Raw genomic sequence first — 23,149 nt, forward strand, 5'->3', positions numbered from 1 at the left:
TGCGCCCTCCCAGATTCACCACACCCCTTTCCCTTCTTCCCCTATAAAATCTTGCCCAACCCTAGCCCGGGAGCGCTCCCTAATAAAACTCACTTGAAGCTTTCCGCTGTTTCCTGGTGCCGTTTGTTAAGATCCGACCTTACAATAATATTATTATTAACTATAACTATAGCTCATTTTATAAAGCACCTTTTTCTGTGCAAAGCGTTTTACAGCATTACTGAAGTTAGTCCACAAAACACTAGAGTTAGATATTCTTCATTTCTTATTGAAGAAACTGAAACCAAGCAGGACCCTGTGGGGCTCCTGGGCATGGAAGCCTTTCTGTCCACCATTTCTTGTTTGTAGAGAATAGACTCCAGCCTCCATGAACCTTCCCTGAGTCCCAAAGGGCAAATTCGAACAGTTGCTAATCAGGGAAGGGAGGGGATGCAGAGACAAGGGAGGAACAGTCAAAAAACAATAGTGCAGCTGTGGGGCAGGTTCTGGTTCTGCCTCAAGGGATACACATAACAATATCTTTGAGCTCTTTACAAAACTAAAACCCCCCAAAAATGGAGGATGTTAGCATTCTTCATTCCAGATTAAAGGATCCAGAGAAGCTCTTCAAGAGACAACCTGAGGCCAAATTAAAGGAACCACAGAAACTCATCAGGCCACCTGAGGCCAGATTAAAGGAGTGCAGGCCCTACACACACCTTGATCCTTATCAGCAACCCCACCCTTGAACTATTGTTATAAAACTCTTCATCAAATCCCCCTCGGTTGGGACACACAGTTTTGAGAGGCACGAGCCCACTGTGTCCCCCTTTGCCTGGCAAAGCAATAAAGCTATTCTTTTCTACTTCACCCAAAACTGAGATTTGATTTGGCACTGATACACAGAGGCTGAGTTTTCGGCATCAAAACTGAGGCTAAGAGAGTTTAAAGGCCTAAGCGTCAATCAGCTAGTAACTAGAAGACCTGCCTAGGAAATCAGTTTGTGTCTGCCTGTCTCCAAAGCCCATGATTCTGGTCCCTCCCACACTACCACCAGCTATGAAGGTCAAAGATAACACACTTGATATAATAGGGTTCAGCGCTGAATACAATGACAGAGGTGTTTCTCTACATGTGCTAGCCCAAAATGGCATTTGAGAGCAGAACAATTTTGCATTCAGTGTCCTCTACAATCAGTTTCTTGTTTTCCTTTTTCATTTACTAGAAGTAGTATGTTCCTACTTCTATAGCCTAATTCCTGTTTCTCTTATTTTACTGGAAGAGAAAAGTATACTTTTGTTTTGTCTAGGGTAACTTATTTACTACTAAAATACCATTCAACCTCTTGTTCTCTCAAGAGTCTATTAAAATAGATTTTGTCCACAATACCCAGAGCTAATACAATTATCCCAGGACTAGGAATGAGATGCACTAAAGGAAAGAAACTCATGACCTCCACCTTATGCAAACATCCTTCTTAACCACTCCTAAAGTTAGTCCCTATTCCTTCACCTCTTCCCTTCCATAAGAAATGTTTCTGATTATTTCATCAATACAGGTCACTCTGGTACAATGAAAAGAAGACAGCCTCTGGAATCAGATAGACCTGGGTTACAATGCTGGTTCTATGTTTTAATACTTTTGACTACACCATTAACTTCTCTGACCTCAAATTTCATGTCTGTAAACTGCTATGAAGAGATATTTTGAGGATTTAAGGGGCAATTATATGTAAGAACCTGGTACATCAGAAATGGAAGCTAAACTTTTGGTGGTGAGCAAAATATAATGTTGTACACGTGAAGCTTATATAATGTTATATAATGTTATAAACCAAATAATTATGATGTGTTCATTTTCCCTCTCCATCTTCTGGAGATGTAATGGAAAAAAGGCACATGCTTAATATCTCAAAGAACAGTAGGGGAGGGAGACCTTGATGCAAATCAGTATAAAAATTATAAAAATTATGCTAAATAGGCCAGTAACTCATGTGCCTCTGTTTCTTTCCTTTATTCAGAAAGTATTTACTGGTTGTCTACTATACTCCAGGCACAAAGGATGACAGTAATTCAAACATTTAAAGTAATCCAAACATTTAAAGAAGAGAGTTCCAGAAAGTGGGGGCAGAGATAGGTACGAGGGCCCAGGGAGAGAAATATCTGATAAATTCAAAGATCAGGAAGCAAATTAACACAACTGCAATATGGTGAACCTGGGGAGTGGTAAGAAATGGCACTGAAACCAGGAAATCCTAGGCTATGGAAAATCTACTACAGTCCTTTCTCTCACACTCAACTGGTCATTTTCTTAAATTAACATGACTTTACTTTTTACGGAACTACATGATATGAATCTTGCTTTACTTCCAGATGATCCTGCCTCTACTGGCTACTTGTTACAGAGGTTTTTTGCTTTTTTTTTCTTTTCCTACTGTTGCTACAGAGATTCTGACTTAAGTGTGTATCATAAACAAAATGTATGACTAAAGCATTTTAGACTTTTCAGATGACCAAATCTGGCAGGGTTGCAGAATGGTTAGAAGCATAGCTTTCAGAATAGCAGCAGCCAAGTTTAGATCCCCAACTGAGGCATGTACTGGCTCTGGGGCAGACAGCAAGACTCTTCAATTCTCTAACCCTGTCTCCCCTTCTATAATGGAAGCAGATGGTTCTAAGAATTGAATTCTGCTCCAGTGCACCTAGCACAGCACCTAACACATAAGGGCCTAGCACAAGACACTGATATTATTAATATGTAGTATCACATTTCAAAATAAACATATCACTTGACTCTTTCTCTCCAAAACCAGAAGGTAAAGAATAGTCTATCTTATTAAGTTTAGTTTGTAACTGCCAACATGTTTACCTGTGCCTTCTCTAAATTAGGTAAAATAATGACTTAATCAAACTGAATGAAGAGTTTCTGTTTTCATAAAGACTCATCTTACAGTAACAGGCATGATTCTAAAGAAAGTCATGCAGAAGATGGCGGAGGAGTAAGACGTGGAGATCACCTTCCTCCCCACAAATACGTCAAAAATACATCTACATGTGGAACAACTCCTACAGAACACCTACTGAACACTGGCAGAAGACCTCAGACCTCCCAAAAGGCAAGAAACTCCTCACGTACCTGGGTAGGGCAAAGAAAAAAGAAAAAACAGAGACAAAAGAATAGGGATGCGACCTGCACCTCAGGGAGGGAGCTGTGAAGGAGGAAAAGTTTCCAAACACTAAGAAGCCCCTTCACTGGTGGAGACAGGGGGTGGGTGGGGCGGGGGGAGCTTTGGAGCCAAGGAGGAGAGCGCAGCAACAGGGGTGCAGAGGGCAAAGCAGAGAGATTCCCACACAGAGGATTGGTGCCGACCAGCATTCACCAGCCAGAGAGGCCTGTCTGCTCACCCGCTGGGGTGGGTGGGGGCTGGGGACTGGGAGCTGAGGCTCTGGCTTTGGAGTTGCTATGAGACTAGATATCAATTACAGGAAAAAATACTGTAAAAAAAACAAACACATGGAGGCTAAACAATACACTACTAAATAACCAAGAGATCACTGAAGAAATCAAAAAATACCTAGAAACAAATGACAATGAAAACACAATGACCCAAACCTATGGGATGCAGCAAAAGCAGTTCTAAGAGGGAAGTTTATAGCAATTCAATCCTACCTCAAGAAATAAGAAACATCTCAAATAAACAACTCAACCTTACACCTAAAACATTCAGAGACAGAAGAACAAAAAAACCCCAAAGTTAGCAGAAGGAAAGAAATCGTAACGATCAGATCAGAAATAAATGAAAAAGAAATGAAGGAAACAACAGCAAAGACCAATAAAACTAAAAGCTGGTTCTTTGAGAAGATAAACAAAATTGATAAACCATTAGCCAGACTCATCAAGAAAAAAAAGGGGAGAAGACTCAAATCAACAGAATTAGAAATGAAAAAGGAGAAGTAACAACTGACACTGCAGAAAGAGAAAGGATCATGAGAGATTACTACAAGCAACTATATGCCAATAAAATGGACAACTTGGAATAGATGGACAAATTCTTAGAAAAGCACAACCTTCCAAGACTGAACCAGGAAAAAATAGAAAATATGAACAGACCAATCACAAGCACTGAAATTGAAACTGTGATTAAAAGTCTTCCAACAGGGCTTCCCTGGTGGCACAGTGGTTGAGAGTCCGCCTGCCGATGCAGAGGACGCGGGTTCGTGCCTGGTCCAGGAGGATCCCACATGCCGCGGAGCAGCTAGGCCCGTGAGCCATGGCTGCTGAGCCTGCGCGTCTGGAGCCTGTGCTCCGCAATGGGAGAGGCCACAACAGTGAGACACCCGCGTACCACAAAAAAAAAAAAAAAAATCTTCCAACAAACAAAAGCCCAAGACCAGATGGATTCACAGGAGAATTCTATCAAACGTTTAGAGAGGTGCTAACAACAAACAACCCAATCAAAAAATGGGCAAAAGACCTAAACAGACATTTCTCTAAAGAAGACATACAGATGGCCAAGAAGCACATGAAAAGCTGCTCAACATCACTAATTATTAGAGAAATGCAAATCAAAACTACAGTGAGGTATCACCTCACACCAGTTAGAATTGGCATCATCAGAAAATCTACAAACAACAAATGCTGGAGAGGGTGTGCAGAAAAAGGAACCCTCTTACGTTGTTGGTAGGAATGTAAATTGATACAGCCACTATGGAGAACAGTATGGAAGTTCCTTAAAAAACTAAAAATAGAATTACCATATGACCCAGCAATCCCACTACTGGGCATATACCCTGAGAAAACCATAATTCAAAAAGAGGCATGTACCACAATGTTGACTGCAGCTCTATTTACAATAGCCAGGACATGGAAGCAACCTAAGTGTCCATCGACAGATGGATGAAGAAGATGTGGCACATATATACAATGGAATATTACTCAGCCATAAAAAGAAACGAAATTGAGTTATTTGTAGCGAAGTGGATGGACCTAGAGTCTGTCATACAGAGTGAAGTTAAGTCAGAACGAGAAAAACAAATACCATATGCTAACACATATATATGGAATCTAAAAAAAAAAAAAAGGTACTGATGAACCTAGGGGCAGGACAGGAATAAAGACACAGACATAGAGAATGGACTTGAGGACACGGGGAGGGGGAAGGTAAGCTTGGACAAAATGAGAGAGTGGCATGGACATATATACACTACCAAATGTAAAACAGATAGCTAGTGGGAAGCAGCCACATAGCACAGGGAGATCAGTTCTGTGCTTTGTGTCCACCTAGAAGGGTGGGATAGGGAGTGTGGTAGGGATACGCAAGAGGGAGGAGATATGGGGATGTATGTATATGTATAGCTGATTCACTTTGTTATACAGCAGAAACTAACACACCATTGTAAAGAAATTATACTCCAATAAAGATGCTAAAAAAAAAAAAAAAGTCATGCAGTTATCTTTCAGCAGAACAGCCTTGGGCTGGAATAGCTCTTGTGCGTTCATTTACTCATTCCTTCATTTACATATTCATTATCATGTGCAGGACCCTATGTCATGTACTGGGCATAATACGGAAAGGAATAAGTCACACTTCTTATCCTCACAGTCTTACAGGTTTAAAAAACAGTAAACAAACATTTCTATTAAATTGGTTATGATACAAAAAAGCACAAAATGCCAAAAGAAGCATTTTAGAAGTGAAGATGGAGGTCATGACTTACATCACAGCAGGCTTTGGGAAAACCTTCCTGAAGGAAATCACACATGCACCAATCTTTTAAGGGTAATTATGAATTTATAAGATAATGAAAGGAGAAAGTGTATTCTAGGTGGCCCTGGTTGGAGACCTATTTAGCGGATGAGTGGTGATCAAAGGGGTTCTTAAGGTTGCACTCAGAAGGCTTAGCATCAGTATAGCACTCACAGGCGGCATGCGAGGGGCAGTTCAGAACAGAGAACTAAGGTTTCCCATGGTGGTGGTAGTCTTCTCGTCTGCTGGGCTCAGATGTGGGTCCAGCAACTGAAGAGCTTCATGTGCTACCCATATGAAGACCAATCAATCAGCAAACTTCTGGAGAATCCAGCAATGCGGGATCATTCTAGCTCCCACCATGCTTAATTCTCTCTTTTATTTTGGAGGGTCCAGAATATTAGGCTGTCTCCTCTCCACTCAGTCCAAATATGAAGCAGAACCAAAATACTGGGAAGCCCCATTCTCTGGTTTTCTTTCTCCTTTTCATGCTGGGTTCCCTTTGAGGGACATTGCAAAGTCTCAGTGTAGATCACTCATCCTCTCTTCTTAAATGTAACTCATGAAACTGTGCCTCCTGATAAACTCAGGAGTATCAAGTTCAGCCAAGAGGTCTATGCCCTCAAGGAACATGTACTCCGTGTGGTTATGACTACACCCTGAAAGAGGCAACTGCTTCAGAGTCTCTGCTCTCATTGAGGGGGATCCTGCAACATTTCTCTTAGATTCTCAGATTATACTGTGTGTCTGGTAGGCTGTCTTGTCCCTCAGGCATTCAGGAAAACAGAACAAGAAGCACCTCAAATTGCACAGTTGCCCCTTCTCGCTTTAAAATTCAAGGAATCAAGATGGACCTCATTTCCCTAATCTTTACAAACAAATTCACAGAAGCCCTCTCTCCTGAAGACTTGTATAAGGCTGGTCTCTTAGTCATAAACCTGAGCATATGGCTTGTTAATATTAAAAAGAGGGGGAAAATTAAGTTATAACTAGCGCTGGAAAGAGGACTAGCCTTGTTACTTCTTGGTTTATACCCGCATCTCCCATCAACATGATGTGTCCTAGCCTACAGAACATACATACAATAGTTCATCTTCAGGCAGTACTTTTATTAGAGAACTTTTAAAAAAACAAGACAAGCCATCTGTTTCAAATGGGTTTCTTTCAGAGGAAACCCTAAATCATATTCTTAATTAACCCACATGATTCTATCATCCGTTAATGTACCTAACTGAATTTTCCCAGGATGCAGGTTAATTGTAGAAAAGAAAATAAAGTTATACAAAATTAGTTGATGTCTCACTCTGCTGAGCATTTCTGATTACAGTATTTCTGATTCTTTTCCTAAGTTCTTTATATTAACTACCTGAACTAGCTCATCAGATAATGTGGTGGAGAATAATGGCTCCTCAAAGATGTCCACATCCTAATCTCCGAAACCTGCGAAAGTAAAAGAACTTTGTAGACATAATTAAGGATCTTGAGGTGAGAATATCATCCTAGATTATCTAGGTGGGCCCAATATAATCACAAGGACTTAAACCAAGCAGGACCCTGTGGGGCTCCTGGGCACGGAAGCCTTTCTGTCCCCCATTACTTGACTCCAGCCTCCATCACCTTCCCTGAGTTCCAAAGGGCAGATTCAAACAATTGCTAATCCAGGAAGGGAAGGGATGCAAAGACAAGGGATAGGCAGCCAGGAAACAATAGTGCAGCCTGGGGCACAGTCCTGGCTCCACCTCAAGGGATACAGGTAACAACGCCTTTAAGTTCTTTACCATATTAGAATTCTTCATACCAGAGAAAGATCACCTGAGGCTACGTTAAAGGAACCAGAGAAGCTCATGAAGATGATTACGGGGAGACCAGATTACAGGATTGGAGGCCCTTCACACACCCTAATCTTATCAGCAACCCCACCCTTGAACAGTTGCTATAAAACCCCTCATCAAATCCTCCTGGATTGGGACACATAGTTTTTTGGGGCTGGAGCCCACTATGTCCCCGTTTGCCTGGCAAAGAAATAAAGATATTCTTTTCTACTTCACCCAATGTCTCCAAGATTTCAGTGGCACTACTGCACAGAGGCCAAACTTGCAGCATCAGGATCATTATAAGACTGAGGCAGGAGGGAGGGGGAAAAGAGGAGTTGTTATGCAATGGGTATAGAGTTTCAGTGTTCCAAGATGAAAAAGTTCTAGAGTTCTGTTGCAAAACAAATATACATACAGTTAACACTTCTGTACACTTAAAAATAGTTAAGATGGTAAATTTTATGTTGTGTGGTTTTTACATAATAAAAAAAAAGGGAGTGGGGAGACAGGAGTGTTAAGAGAAGGCAATGTGACAACAGAGGCAGAGGTTGGAGTGATGTGGGGTTAGAAGCCAGGGAATACGGGCAGCCTCTCTAAGTTACAAAGGGCAAGGAATGGATTCTCTCCTAGAGCCTCCAAAAGAAACATAGCCTTGCCTACATCTTAATTTTAGCCTTGAAGACTCATTTTGGACTTCTGACCTCCAGAACATAAGATAATAAATTTGTATTGTTTTAAGCTAATAAGTTTGTAGTAATTTGTTGAGGCAGCAATAGGAAACTAATACAGACAATAATTCCTTCCATTTGCCCATTGGTTGACACCACTTTCATATATATTACACAATTTACTTTTATGATTTCCATTTTTCAGATAAGGAAACTGAGCTGTAGAGCACTGAATAGATGTGTCCAAGAACAAATGATGAGTTAAGGCTATAAGGCAAATGTGATTCCTTGTCTTTTCTCTTCAGTGTAGCGGCTGTCTGTGATAACAGGTCCCATTTCCATCAATTTTTGTACCGATACTTCTTTTTATTGCCATGTAACTCTCTCAAGCCACAAAATGGTAATAAGAGACATCTTGGCTCCTCTTCGTATACCTGTCACGATTTATAGGCTTTAAGGATATGCCCTCATAGCCCTTGTTATAGACTGACTGTTCACAGGCTGAAGACCTAACTCCCATTATGATGATTTTAAAAGGTAGGGCCTTTGAGAGATAATTAGATTTAGATGAAGTCATGAGGATGGGGCCCTCATGATCCATAAATGCCCATCCATAAATGCCCTTTGTGTCCTTATAAAAAGAGGAAGTGACACCAGAGCTCAGCCTTCTCTGATTGGCAACAATCTCCCCAGAGGATGGAGAGGTTCTTCACTGCTTGCCTTTATCCTAAGCAGACAAAGGTCAATTGACTGACCACCACACAACTAACTCTGCGTCAACACCTTAAATGACACTTTCCAGACAGAACAAACACAAGATTGGGGTTTTTTCCATACTTCATTTCATCTACTCTTCACAACGATCTGGTGAGGCAGGTACTCCAGGAATGCTAAATTGATTGATCAAGTAATCAATTGATTTTACTATTTTCACTACTTTAAGACAAACTGCTTTTTGAGAACATCAGATTCTTAGCTGCCTTCATATATCTATGGCTTATCCATCAGCATTAGCCACTTTTGTAAGTTTGAGGCCTTACGTGCTTCAGCCTTTATAGTTAAGAGTTGGAGGAATGGAAGGTATGTCTTGCAATTAAATTTTTACATCAGAATGGATTTGATTTTTGACATCAATGAACAAATTCATTTGTCTATCTCTGCACTGCAGGACTAGAAATCCATCATAATTATCTGCCAGCTGTTGGTTCACCCCAGTCATGGTTTCTTATTCAAAAATGTTTCCTAACCTCCAGAAAGTCCTCACTGAATTTGTAGTTTGCAGGTATCTAAAAGGCTTATATTTTTAACGAATTCCTAATGTACTCACTCAAGCAAATGAGGAAATTATAACCATGGAACGTTACATTTCAGACATTAATCATAATTGCTTAATAATACCAAACAAGGAGATTTTATTGCAAACTGAGACTTCTTATTTAACTTCAGAATCAGAATAATTGTCACATTCGCACCTATTCTAAATGATACCACACATTCCAAATGCCTACATTAAACAGTTTAGTCACAAAGAAATATTTTGTCAGTTAATTTAATTGCATGGCATAATCGTTTCAACTATTTCTCTAAAAACATATTTTAATAAGAGAACTACAAGGAGGTTATAAAAATCTCACTTTCTCAATTGCTAGTAAAGGTCTCCGCTGAAAGATGCCAGACAATTACACATTCGGGGGGTTTCTATAGTTCCTCAATGTATTTGTTATGTATCATTAGTCACCAGTGAAGCCCTTCACTAATAGCAATACCCTTCAACAATAACCCCAGAGAATTTAACACTGATTGATGGCAGGTCACCTGGAACTGGTTGGCAGAATTTCCAATTTTCTGTTGGGAAATTGCTTATTTCTCCAAGTCTATTCCCATTTTTACAAGTGGACAGCAAGCTGAGATTATACATTATTATATGTCTAAATATAAAATTGTGATGGATGGTGTCACACATTTAAAAGAGTTAAGCATTTAATTTAAGATTTTAAAAGTTTAAAGAAGTTTAAAATGTATTTTTAATCTTCCTCAGAAATTCATGGGCTGATCCATATTGGGGGAAATACTAAGAGATTGCCTAAGGACTGTCATTTATATGGAGCATTATTATCATAAAATTACCCTTTTAGACTCTCATAGCAGTAGCACCATAACTTTCTTGTAAATACTGTCTCTAAGGATCTCAGGCTTATCAAAAGACTGAAGGGATAAATAGGTTCTTTTAGTAACAGTAGTAACATTAAATTTGCCAGAGAAAAGAGGAAAGTAAGCAACCAAAACTCAAAAGCCACGTTAAATACAGAAGACAAAGTTTGCTATTTACATTAAACTATCATTTGTTTAAAAACATATACTAGGGGCCGATTTTAAAAGTGTGTATTTAGGATGCTAAAATACCATATATTGCAGTAATATCACTGTATACCTTTGCACATAGAAACTCTACCAAATTCTTGAATTAAGCATTACATCACTGGCTGCCTATATAAAGATATTAGAGGCAACAGGTAACAATCCAATGAAAAGTTTGAAATTTAGTCAATATGGGTCACTCCGGAGAGACAAACTAGCAAAACCCCCAAAATCTGCAATGCTCAACACAAGTGCGTAATTTATTTGAGGATTAAAAATGCCTTTATTACTTCAGAGTTTTTGTACACACACACACACACCCCCAAAAACTTGTTAAAAAATAGAAACAGAAAGAACAAAGTTTAAAAATGCATAGAAAATTCAAAGAAGAACAAATTAAACTGATTTCTCTCCACTCAGGAATAATTAACATTAACATTTTGTTTCTTTTTTCACATGCACATAAAAACACACAAAGATGCTACGTATATGCAGAGAGAGAGGGAGGAAGAGAGAGAATAATACTGGACAGTGAAAAGCCTGCTTTGCAAACTATACCTTTTCTTACACTCTATTATGAACATTTTACCACATTAAAAAATATATATACATATACTTATTTCTAAAAATGCCATTTTAAAGGCTGCATAGAGTTTCATTATATGGCTACCTAATGCACTGGTGAATAACCTACTGATGGACATTTAGCTTGTTTTGTTTATGCTATTTATCTGTTAAAGGATGATTTATGGAATATGTGTTCATTGCTCATATCTACCTTGTCCCAGATTGGGAATACAAAGTCTCTGTTCTCACAGAGCTTACATTTCTGGGACTGAGGGATAAAGACAGACAAGAAGAACAATGCACACAAATAAATATAACAGCTGGTGATTAAGTCCTACAATAAAACTGTAATAATCATAATAAAGCAGGTTAAGAAGACAAAGAGTGACAAGAAGTAGTAGATGGTCTCTATGATAGGAAGACCTTCGAACAGGGATCTGAATGACAGTACGGCATCGGCCCAGTGGAAATCTGGGCGACAAGCCTTCCAGATACAGTAAAACAAGAGGTAGAAAAGGGAGTATGCTTGGCATGTTGATATAATAAAAAGGAGAAAAGCATAAAAAAAAACCCAAAAAACTTCTGTGTCTGAATCTTTACACATATATCTTCAGAAAATATTCCCAGGAGTATATTTGTAAGGTCAAAAATATGTTCATCTTTTTTTTTTTTTTTTTTTTTTTTGTGGTACGCAGGCCTCTCACTGTTGTGGCCTCTCCCGTTGCGGAGCACAGGCTCCAGATGTGCAGGCTCAGTGGCCATGGCTCACAGGCCCAGCCACTCCGCGGCATGTGGGATCTTCCCAGACCGGGGCACGAACCCGTGTCCCCTGCATCGGCAGGCGGACTCTCAACCACTGCGCCACCAGGGAAGCCCTATGTTCATCTTTTAATCAGAATTTTCTCAATATCTTATGAAAGGAATTTTTTTTATTGAAATAGTTCTTTTAAAAACCCTCTATGTTATATCTCATTACTTAATGAAGTATTAAGAATCTCTAAGAATTAGTACACTCCCAAGAATCTGCTATGTATGTTTCTGTCATTTATACATACAAACAAGCCTATCATTTGACATCATTTAACAGTTGTTGGTGATAAATATCAGCATGCCGTGATTTGCATGACAGCTATTTTGCATATGTTCCCTACCAGACTAGACCCTCACTGCACCACTGTATATGACAGCACTGCACATTCTAGAGATTCTGTAACTGCATGACTGATGTTGTATAACATTTCCTTTTTTTATATTCAACTCACTCCTTAAGTGGTGAGAATGATGACCATGTAGCACTTGCCTTTGTCTCCCCAGCATCCAGCATAAATGCCTACCATGAGGGAGATGCTCTATAGGTACCTTAGATGAATGAATCAACAAAAACATCCTCCTCTGTAATGGCCTATATGGGAAAAGAATCTAAAAGAGTGGATATATGTACATGTATAACTGATTCACTTTGCTGTATACCTGAAACTAATACAACATTGTAAATCAACTATACTCCAATAAAAAAAAAACACTTCTGTGATATTATAAATGAGATAAGGACTAGCTAATAGCCAAATAATTAATTAATTTTAAATAATCAATAAGTTGTCAAAACGTATCAACAACCGTCTGCCCCAGGAGGCTCTCTGTGATTTCTAGTGGCTCACTGGTCCCTTAAAGACTGCACATTTGACCCTTGAACAGCAGGGGCTTAGGGCACCAACCCTCTTCACACAGTAAAAAATCCCTTATAATTTACAGTTGGCCATCAGTATACGTGGTACCTCTGTATCTCAGGTTCTGCATCTGCAGATTCAACCAGCCGGGGATTGTTTAGTACTGTAGTATTTACTATTAAAAAAATCCATGGATAAGCAGATCCACGCAGTTCAAACTCAGGCTGTTCAAGGATCAACTGTATAGTGTCTTAAAAGTCTCTTATCTTAAAATCATTTTAATCCTATGTGCTAATCCCACAGTTCTAAGCATGCCTGATAGAACAGGAAACATAAAATACCTCGTAGCAATTACAAATTATTTGTGTACATATTGTTGAATGCTAATACAGGCCAGGCATTGAATTAGGAGCTAGAGATGATATACTGACATGGTTCATGTGGATGGGAGGAGACACCAGAGCACACAGTTCCAGGAATGTGATACTTCTCCCTCTAGTTTTAGAGAGAGACGGTTTTGCTGTTGTTGTCTGTTTTGCATCTGGTTGGTGGGTAAAAAACCAAAGTTAAATTTACTGTCTCACATAAACACTAAACTGGCCAAGTGAACAGGAGGGCCTGGTCTAACTCCTGCCAACCTTTTCCATTTTCTCGGACACTCCTCACCCTTCACTCACTGACTTATTAAAACTAAGATAAGCCAAGCCCTTTCCAGTCTCAGGACCTTGGAATGGTTATCTTCTGTGTTCATGCTCTGAGCAATCCACTCCTGGCTTTTCAGTGTGACTGGTCCCTGGTCCTTAAGGCCCCACCATCAAAGTCCCCTTCTCAGAGACACTGACCGCCTTACATCGAATGTCACCCGCCCCAGTACTCGGTTATTTATCCTTCACATAACCTACTTCATTTCCTTCATAATTCTTACAACTAGTGTGATGATTTTGTCACCGGCAAAGCCCATTAACAATTCCCGGGAGATAAAAATAGAAGCTGGGTAATAAAATAAAGTCAAACCATTTTTTTTCCTTTGTACTCATAGGGTGCCCCATGCAGAGGCCTAGCATCCGGCACTTCAGACCAGAGTTCCCTGTGCAGAATGGCGATGCCCATCACCTCAGCTCAGCAGAAGTGCTGTGACGACACCTCAATTCAACATGGCAACAGTGGGCCATGTGCAGAGATGCACTGCAATCTGGAGCCACGAGCAGCACAGCTGCAGTCCACCCATAAGAACTCCACCCCCTCCCTGCTGAGGAGAACCCTGTAAAGCAGTCCTGCCACCAATGGCCTGCCCAGAAGAGTGTGTACTCAAAAAACACAAGCTTGCACCTCTCCCTTCTTTGATCAAAAAATAAAGCTTTCCTTTGCTTCTGAACCAAACTTAGTCTTAGTATTGGCTCCAATAACACCCGGCAGGAGAAAGGGTCAGTAACAAATTTAGGCAACCCAGGTGGGATGCACTGTGGCCTTTTCCCCTGCACCTATCCACTAGGCTCTGGGCTCACCCTAGCTCCAGTGGGAGGACAGCTGAGGCTTTGGGAGGTTCCTGTGAGGATGACTGACTCTGGTCTTTGGTCTTTGATAGAACAGCAGGAAGCCTAAGGCCGAATTCAGAGCAACTCTGCCCAGCAGCCTGATACCCAGTTGTGGTGTACACACAGGGTAGCCCCTAGAGTAATCTGGACGGCGCCCCCTTGAGGCGATCACACTGGGGCATCGGTGGTGATCAGAGACTGAAATTCACGTATGTCTGCCTGCTGCCTCTGGCTGGCCTTCCTGCGGTACCAGATGCCCGGGGATGGTGGGGATGAGAGGAAGCCCAGGCAGTCTTGCCTGTGGCCTCAGCAGTAGTGCTGTCTCCTTAATCCCAGTACAAGGCAGTAGGGGCCGCACCAGGACTTTTTGCCATTCTTGCCAACCTCAGGGGTCAACAGTACCATCCCCCCTAGTCACTTTCAGTTTGGTAAAGGAAAGTGGCCAAAAGGCGAGACCAGGAAGATGTCCAGGTATTGAGGACAGTCTGACAAAAAGGAACAAGGTCGCGCAATCTGAGTTCGGAAAAGGCACTGCAGACGCCCAAGTGAGAAAGGGTCCCAAGGTAGGTACGCAACCGGTGACTTGATCTCTCTTCCAGTCAGTGCTAGTTCCTCTAAGTGGACTAGGGAGCACTGCGAGCCACCCGCAAGACCAGGAACCCCATTATTGGTAAGCTCTTGAGCTGCTGACAAGAACAAGAAACACCCACCACTCGACCTCTTCTCCCTCGGCTGACAAGGCGACACGTGAGTGATTCTTTATCAACCAAGGTTCCCACAGGCTCTCCTCCCGGTATCAGCACAGAATCCCAGCTGCCCCAGCAATCTGGTGAATAACCTACAGGGATCCCTCAGGCCTTTAACTCTCACCCAGTGGGAAGTCTGAAAACTCCTCCTTTTCAGCCAAAAGGAGGAAAGAGAAGACCCCCACCTCAGAGAGCTATGCCACCCCCTAAGGAACCAAGTTGGTCAGGAACTAATGTGGCTAAGCTACTCTGGCCCGGAGGATGTCCTGTCTAACCTCCTGTGGGATATCCTGACTGAGGAAGGACTATCTCAAGCATGGGCCATTACAAATTCAAGGGGGACCCCCAGTTATATCAGAGTCCATGCCATTTGGATGCCCCTTATTTGAGCCTTTTTAGGACTCCATTAACAGTTTGGTGCTGGTTCCAAATTTCAGAAATCTTGTTTGGGTCAAACCTTGTGACAATTCTGTGCCAACAAATCACTCTAACTGCCTTCTCAGTAGCTGGAAACAAATTCAAGTCAGAACATCTAAGGTACGGGGAACCAAATATCTACCATACCGAAGGACAGCCCAGTAGGGTGCCTCCTGCAGAACCGGCAGTTTTTCAGGTATGATCTCCTGACCCCAAAACATTTAAGCTTCCTATATAATACAGCCTGGCCCCAACACCAGCTGGGAGATGGGGAAAGTTGTCCCGTCCATAGATCTCTAAATTACACTATTTTACAATTGGACCTGCTATGCCAGAGACAAAAGAAATGGGGTGAAACTCCCTATGTCCGGTTATTTTTTTATGGTCTTATATCAGAACAAAGGCCTTCAAAAGGCATGTGGGCTCTCCTCCGCTGATACATCCTTGACCCTCCCCTGAGGACCTCCTCGATCTCTTCCCTAACCCTCCTCCTACTGCTCCCTCCCTGCCCTCTTCCTTCATATGTCCCCATTGGGGCCACAGGCCTGAAGGGCCCCCTCCATGCCAGCCCCCTCCCTCCAGAACCCAGTCCAGAACTACACAATGCAGGACTAATTACCAGCCAGGGGCCAACACCCCACCAGGAAACGTACTCCCTTTGAGGCAGGTACTCGCTGGAGAAGGAGGGCTCTCATCCCATCCAGGTACACATCCCATTTACCACTTTGGATCTGTGTAGCTGGAAAAGTCATAGTAAGGGGTTGAAAGAAGATCCAGAGGGGTTCCTGAATCTGATTAGGGGAACATTTCAGACCCATGACGCCACCTAGGCTGACATTCAGAGCCTCCTCAACGTACTCTTAATGGGGGAAGAAAAGGCCACAGTCTTTTCAAAAACCTGAGAGGAGCAGACATAGAGAACAGAAATCATGCAGGTCATGCTATTTTCAGACCAGGGAAGCAAGTGGTCCCAGATAATGAACCCAACTAGGACCACTGAGACCATGGAGAAGCGGGTGGAAGACAGAGACTGCCCCGTTATAAAAATATGATCCTAAAGGGAATCCAGGCAGCAGGAAAGAAACAAATTGGAACAAGGGAAATCAACCAGGAGCCAATGGAAAACCCTTCAGCATTCCTAGAGCGCCTCAGGGAATGTCTCTGAATCTATATGACCACTGACTGAGTCATTGGAAGGGAATGCAATCCGGAGGTCATATTTCATTTCCCAAAGCATTCCTGACCTTAGGCTTAAACTTCAGAAATTAGAAATAGAACCAGATATTCCTACCTCTCACCTGGTCAAGGATGCCTATTGGGTGTTTAATAACAGTGATACAGAGGAGAAAAAGAGGATAAAAAGGCACGGAGGCAAGCCCACCCACTGGCCGTTGCCCTCCAATGTCAACGGGGGGGCACAGGAATTTGGACTAACTGCCCACGGAGACTCTTAACTCCAGTGAGTGACCCCCAACCCCCACAGAGGGAGAGCAAACCGAGGAAACGAGGACCCAATCAGTGTGCCATATGTAAACAAGAGGGACACTGGAAGGAAGAATGACCTCGCTGCCCCGGAAGGGGGGAGGAAATGGCAGATCCCAGCCACCACCCTCAAAGGCAGATGGTCCAAGCCAATGAAGAATAATGGGGTCGGGGGCTCCTAAGCTGGCACTTCAATTGAGCCCTCCGAGGAGTCCCAGCTGACAGTGGACATAGGGGAAAAGCCTGTCGAATTCTTAATCAACACTGGTGCCACTTACTCAGTTCTGAACACCAGATCAGGCAAACTCAGTCACAAGAGTTGTAAAATTATGGGGGTATCAGGGAAGGCCCAAGAAAAGGCATTCACAGAGCCATTAGAATGTAAATTGGATGAATACACACTCACCTATCCCTTCCTATATGTTCTTGAATGTGCTATACCCCTGCTAAAAAGAGATATCTTACATAAATTGGGGGATACTATCCACCTAATGGGAGACAAACTAGAGATTGGCATCCCCTAGAAAGGAGGTACAAGACGATAATGCTAACAGCTGAGGACAAACCTCCCCACACAGAGCAAGTCGACCTCCATGGAGTAAATCCCAAGGTATGAGCCTAGGGATGGGTAGGACAAGCTGTAGGAGCCAGTCCCATGATAGTTCATCAAAAACCAGGACACACATGGCCCAACAGAAAACAGTACCCTCTCCATCAGGAGGCCTTCTGGGCATTGCCCCTGTTATACAGGGCCTAATTAGACCATGCTAATAAGCCTGTCATACCACCCATTCTCCCTGTAAAGAAACCCAATGGGGAATATCAGATGGTGCAGGACCTCAGGGCAGTCAATGAAGCCCCCAAGGATATACATCCAGTCCTCCCGAACCCCTACACCCTGCTGGCCACTGTATTTTCCCCAAGTCCTGGTATTCTGTATTCGATTTAAAAGATGACTTCTTCTGTATTCCATTAGCCCCAGACTCACAAGAAAGTTTTGCTTTTCAGTGGCAGGACCCAAACACGTAAAAAAACAATACTGCTGGACAGTCCTGCCCCAAAGGTTCAAAAATTCCCCCACCATCTTTGGAGAAACTTTAGCTAAAGACCTGAAAGATCGACATCTGGAGGAGGGAACCTTCCTCCACTATGTAGACAACATTCTGATCACCAGGCTTATTAAGGAAGGCTCTGAATCATCCTGAACCACCTAGCCAATAAAGGATACGAGGTGTCCAAGAAAAAGGCTCAAATAGCACAAACTAGGGTGACCCACTCAGGCTTCATTCTCACAGAAGGTCAGAGAAGCCTACCCCAGGAAAGGAAAGAAGCCATTTGCAGCCTCACCTCCTCCTAAAACTAGAAGACAACTTAAGGGTTTCCCGGGGATGGCCAGGTTTTGCCACATCTGGATCCCTAACTATGGTCCATTAGCTAGGCCTCTATATAAAAAGTTCAAAGGAAAGGATGATGATCGTTTTGAATGGAATTCAGAATGCGAAGGGGCCTTTCAAGAATTGAAAAAGCAATTACTTCAGGCCCCTGACCTAGCCTCCCCCCCCCAGATTTAGTTAAACCCTTTGACCTTTACATTCATGAGAGAAGGAGGATCTCCTCGGGGTATTAGGTCAAAACCTGGGACCCTTACTCGGGTGGTTGCTTATTTCTCTAAACAATTAGGTCAAGCCACAAAGGGATGGCCTCCTTGCCTTCGGGCTGAGGAAGCTACTGCAGCCTTGATAAAGGAGGCTGAAAAGTTAATGTTTGGTCAGCCACTCACTATATGGACTCCACGGCAGATTCACGTTTTAGTAAGTTCTAAGGGAACAGAATGGCTATCCCCTGGAAGGTCGATTCAAGTTCAGACCATGCTTTTAGACAATCCAGTGGCTATCGTAATAACCTGTCACGCACTAAATCCTGCCACCCTGATACCCACAGAAATGGGGTCCCTGGAGCATGACTGTATAGAAACCACAGACGCCACCTATTCCAGTTGCCCCAAGCTAGGAAACGAGCCTCTTCCAGATGCCAAGAAGGAATGGTTCACAAACAGGAGCAGTTTTATGAGAGGCGGAGACGTCTGGCAGGATACACTGTAACCTCCTGGACCCGAGTCACAGAAGCAAGAGGGCTACCCTCCAGGGACTTCTGTCCAAAAGCCTTGGAGCTCAGGACTGGGAGGATCTTCAATGTTTACACAGATTCCCAGTACGCATATGCCATCCTCCATGCACATAGGGCTATTTGGAAGGAAAGAGGTATGCTTACTGCGGAGAAAAAACAGCTGGAACGTGGCTTAAGCATACTGAAGCTCTCAGAAGTAGTACAGCTTCCCAGAGGTCTCTCTGGGTGGGCTGGAGCGTGGCCGCGGCTGCTCGCTCCAGACGGCCACACCATGGCGGAGGAGGAGCTTGAGGCGCTGAGGAAGCACAGGCGGGCCGAGCTGCAGGCGAAGCACAGGGACCCTGGCCATGTAGCACAACGGAAGCAAAGCAAAAATGAGAAACAGTGCCTTAGCCCAAGTTCTGGATCAGTCAGCCCGGGCCCGATGAAGTAACTTAGCACTTGTAAAGCCTGAGAAAACTAAAGCAGTAGAGAATTGCCTTATACAGATGGCACGGTATGGACAACTAAGTGGGAAGGTATCAGAACAAGGTTTAATAGAAATCCTCGAAAAGGTAAGCCAACAAACAGAAAAGAAAACAACAGTTAAATTCAACAGAAGAAAAGTAATGGACTCTGATGAAGATGACGATTATTGAATTTAAGACGTCTAGACACTGGGACTTAATGCAGCAATTCTAGGACAGATAACACTTGGCAGAAGTTAAGATCTTGATGGGATGTTTACTTTGTTTATTGTCTATATGCCTTCTAAAAATAAACTTGTTATGCAAAATTAAAGAAAAAAAAGTAGTACAGCTTCCAAAAAAGGTGGCAGTAACTCATCGTAGGGGTCGCCAAAAGGGGGATGCAGAGGGAAACAACAAGGCAGATGCGATTGCCAAAAGGGTGGCCAGAGAACTAGTAACTTGGCAACTACCCCTCATACCTGGAAGGCCAGATCCATCCAATTATTCCCCAATCTGCATAAAGGAAGAATCAGACAAAGTGCAAAAACAGGGCTTCATCACAGATCTAGGAGGCCATGGGTGGCTAGTTAATGAACACGAGCCATACTTCTTTCCCCAGCTGCAGCTTGTCAAGCCATCAGGGAGGCTCATCAGGAAACTCACTATGGGAGGGAAGCCCTATATAATTGGTTAGTTGAGGTCACGGTAACTCCTGGCATGAAAAGTATAATCAGTCAGATAGTTGAGACATGCTGCTCTTGCTAATATGTCGGCCATGTACCTTGACTTAACTGGTGTCCTTGTCACCCATGCCATGCGGCCCAGGCCCTGGGTGCAGAAACTGCTTTTATATAGAAGCTAGTTGTGTTCTATCAACAGGATGCCACAAAGGCCCACAACAAAACCAGACCAAACTGGCTAGATCCAAGGTAGCAGGCAAAGTAAACTAAAGGTCACCGCTTTTCTTCCCCTCATTTATCTGTTTCCATACCAACTCCTGAGAGCTGAACAACACCTGCCCAGATTCATTTCTGTTTGTTTCAAAAGTACCTGGTGTTTGGCAGAGATGTTTTGCAGCTGTGCTTTGAGAGGTATATGTTTTGAGAGATATACAGTGGTCAACCGCCCCAAACCGGCTCTGAATTGACCGCAGGAACGCACCTGCGCAGATGAAACCTGGAGGTGTCTGCAAGTTACCTTTACTTCATTACCACACTAAGATCTCCACCCATAGGAGCATTTGTACTCTGCTAGACACAGTTTGTGCATGTGCAAGAGGGCCTTGCGTGTGCAAGAGGGCCTGAGGGACTGCGCATACCCGGGCTGTTCCTGGAAATCTCTGTCCTTTTCCCCAGTTTCTGATGACGCACTTACCTCTCACCCCTTAAAAGTCCCCCACTTTCCTCTTTTCAGAAAGAAGGTGCCTTTAGAGCATGAGCTACCCTTCTCCATTCCCTGGCCCTTGAATAAAAGCCGGTCTTGCTTGCGCTAAACTCAATTTCATTATTGGCAGCACGAACCTGAGGGGGAAAGAACACCCTGACCGAGCCAGGGAGACTTCGGTTCAGCTAGGACCCCAAGAGGGGGGCCTCACGTCTAATTCGGTGACATCCTCTGTCTCCAAAAGGTTAAGCTGTCTCACTCAGGGATACGAACAGTTATGGCCAAAGCCTGGTGACATACATAGCTAAAGGGAGCTGGGGAGTTCTGCTCCTCTACCCCGGGTTATGACGACGCCCGAAATCAGGAGGCAGTAGTTACAGAAAATTAACCTGCGCCCTTCAGCGCCCCTCGAGAATGAAGAGCAGGACAAACGCCAGAGGAGGGATTTGCCACCGGTAAAGCCCATTAACAATTCCCAGGAAATAAAAATAAAAGCTGGGTAATAGCGTCTTACCTTTTTTTTTTCTTTTCCTTTGTGCTTATTCAGTTTCACCTGCCCATAGGCTGCCACACGCAGAGGCCCTGTACTCAGCCCTTGGGACCAGAGTTCCTCGAGCCACACAGCTGCGCCCGACACCTCAGCTCCACGGCCCAGTGCACAGGGGTGGCGCACAGCACTGCGATTCAAGATGGAGGCGGCGAGCCCGCGGGCGGAGACGCTGTGCGTGACACCGTGACCTGGAGCGTGAGCAACACGCCTGCGCCAGACCCGCGAAAACTCGGCCCCCCTCCCCGCTAGGAGAACCCTAGCAGCCCTGCCCACGGCCCATGGGGAGAGTGCGAGCTCGCACCTCTCCATTTTTTGATCAAAGAATAAAACTTTCCTTTGCTTCTGAACCGAACTCAGTATATCATTCTATTTGGCTCCAACGACACTGGGCTGGAGGACCCTGCTGGGGCCGAAATGAAAGGGTTGTTAACATTTTTGTTGATCAGTTTCTTGTTCACTTGTTGTCAGGTTCCCCCACTAGAATGTGAGCTCCAGTTACCACGTCTCTCCTGCTCAATTCAGTGCCCCAAACCGCACCTGCCCGACACAGGCACTCAGTAAATGTGAGAATAAAGATAATACTAAAAGAATGAGAGAATGCATGAGCAGACTTTGATTACAGACATCCCACGACAGACTAGTCTCCAAGGGTGACCTACAGCATGTAACTCGAACTACATTCCATAGAAAGAAGCAGGCCCTGGGAATTCCCTGCCAGTCCAGTGGTTAGGACCCCACACTTTCACTACCGAGGGCCGGTCGGGGAACTAAGATCCCGCAAGTCGAGCAGTGGCCAAAAAAAAAAAAAAAGCATGCCCTGAAGTTCTTAATCCCTGATCTAGAGTTATCACATATTTGAGCACACACTCAACCTACTAAAATGAATGATACAGAATATGTGATGATACGCTTTTATGCAAAGTTAAATATAGGATAATATACACAACCATTTTCTTCCTTTCGAAACATCACAATTCATCATTCTAATCAGGGCAGGTATGCACCAAGCCCTGCTGGCAATGTGTTTCCAATTTCTTTATCCACCTCTCCTTTGCTGTACCACCATCCACTTGCTAACTACACAGTCCTCAGTATCATATTTAGGAGTTTAATTCTGGTAAGAAGTGGATGTTCCCTTTTTCTTTGGCAATTATGGCCAAGTTGCTGGTGCTCTGAGTAACTATTAGCATTGTAATTAGTCACGTAGATGTCTATTTTATTCAACGTATTCATTATCATTTGAAATTATTTATTTTGTCTCTCCAATAACATGTCAGCTGCATGACAACAGAAATCTTGTCATAATTGTTCTCCTTATATCCCTCTCCCCACCCCATCCCCAGTGCATAAAACACTACTAAACTCAACACTGGCACTTAATAAATTTTGGGATGAAAGTACAAATGATTGAATAAATGAATGAACCAATGAACTGTGTCTCACTGTTAGCTATGGATTTCATGTGTATGATGTCTTTCTATTCTTGTCTGTTTCATCAGCTTTAGCTGTACTGAGTTACCCATGTAAACACAGGCAGAATTTAGAAACCTAGCTTCAGTCAATGGTCATTATTTCTAGAATAAATCCAAACTGAATGATGTTAATTTTGTGTCCCATGTTCCTCATACGCAAACTCAGTGAAGCAGATGCTGTCATTGCTC

At 43.1% G+C, this 23,149-nt stretch overlaps 1 pseudogene; it reads left to right on the top strand.

The window, feature by feature from the left end:
* The first annotated feature begins 19,362 nt into the window (after positions 1-19,362).
* Positions 19,363-19,786, top strand: LOC113627339 (programmed cell death protein 5 pseudogene; annotated as a pseudogene).
* The last annotated feature ends 3,363 nt before the right edge of the window (positions 19,787-23,149 follow it).

The sequence above is a fragment of the Aethalodelphis obliquidens genome, unplaced genomic scaffold (genome assembly GCF_003676395.1).
Source record: "Aethalodelphis obliquidens isolate GAN/ISIS:26980383/991018 unplaced genomic scaffold, ASM367639v1 scaffold20, whole genome shotgun sequence".
Lineage (NCBI taxonomy): Eukaryota > Metazoa > Chordata > Mammalia > Artiodactyla > Delphinidae > Aethalodelphis > Aethalodelphis obliquidens.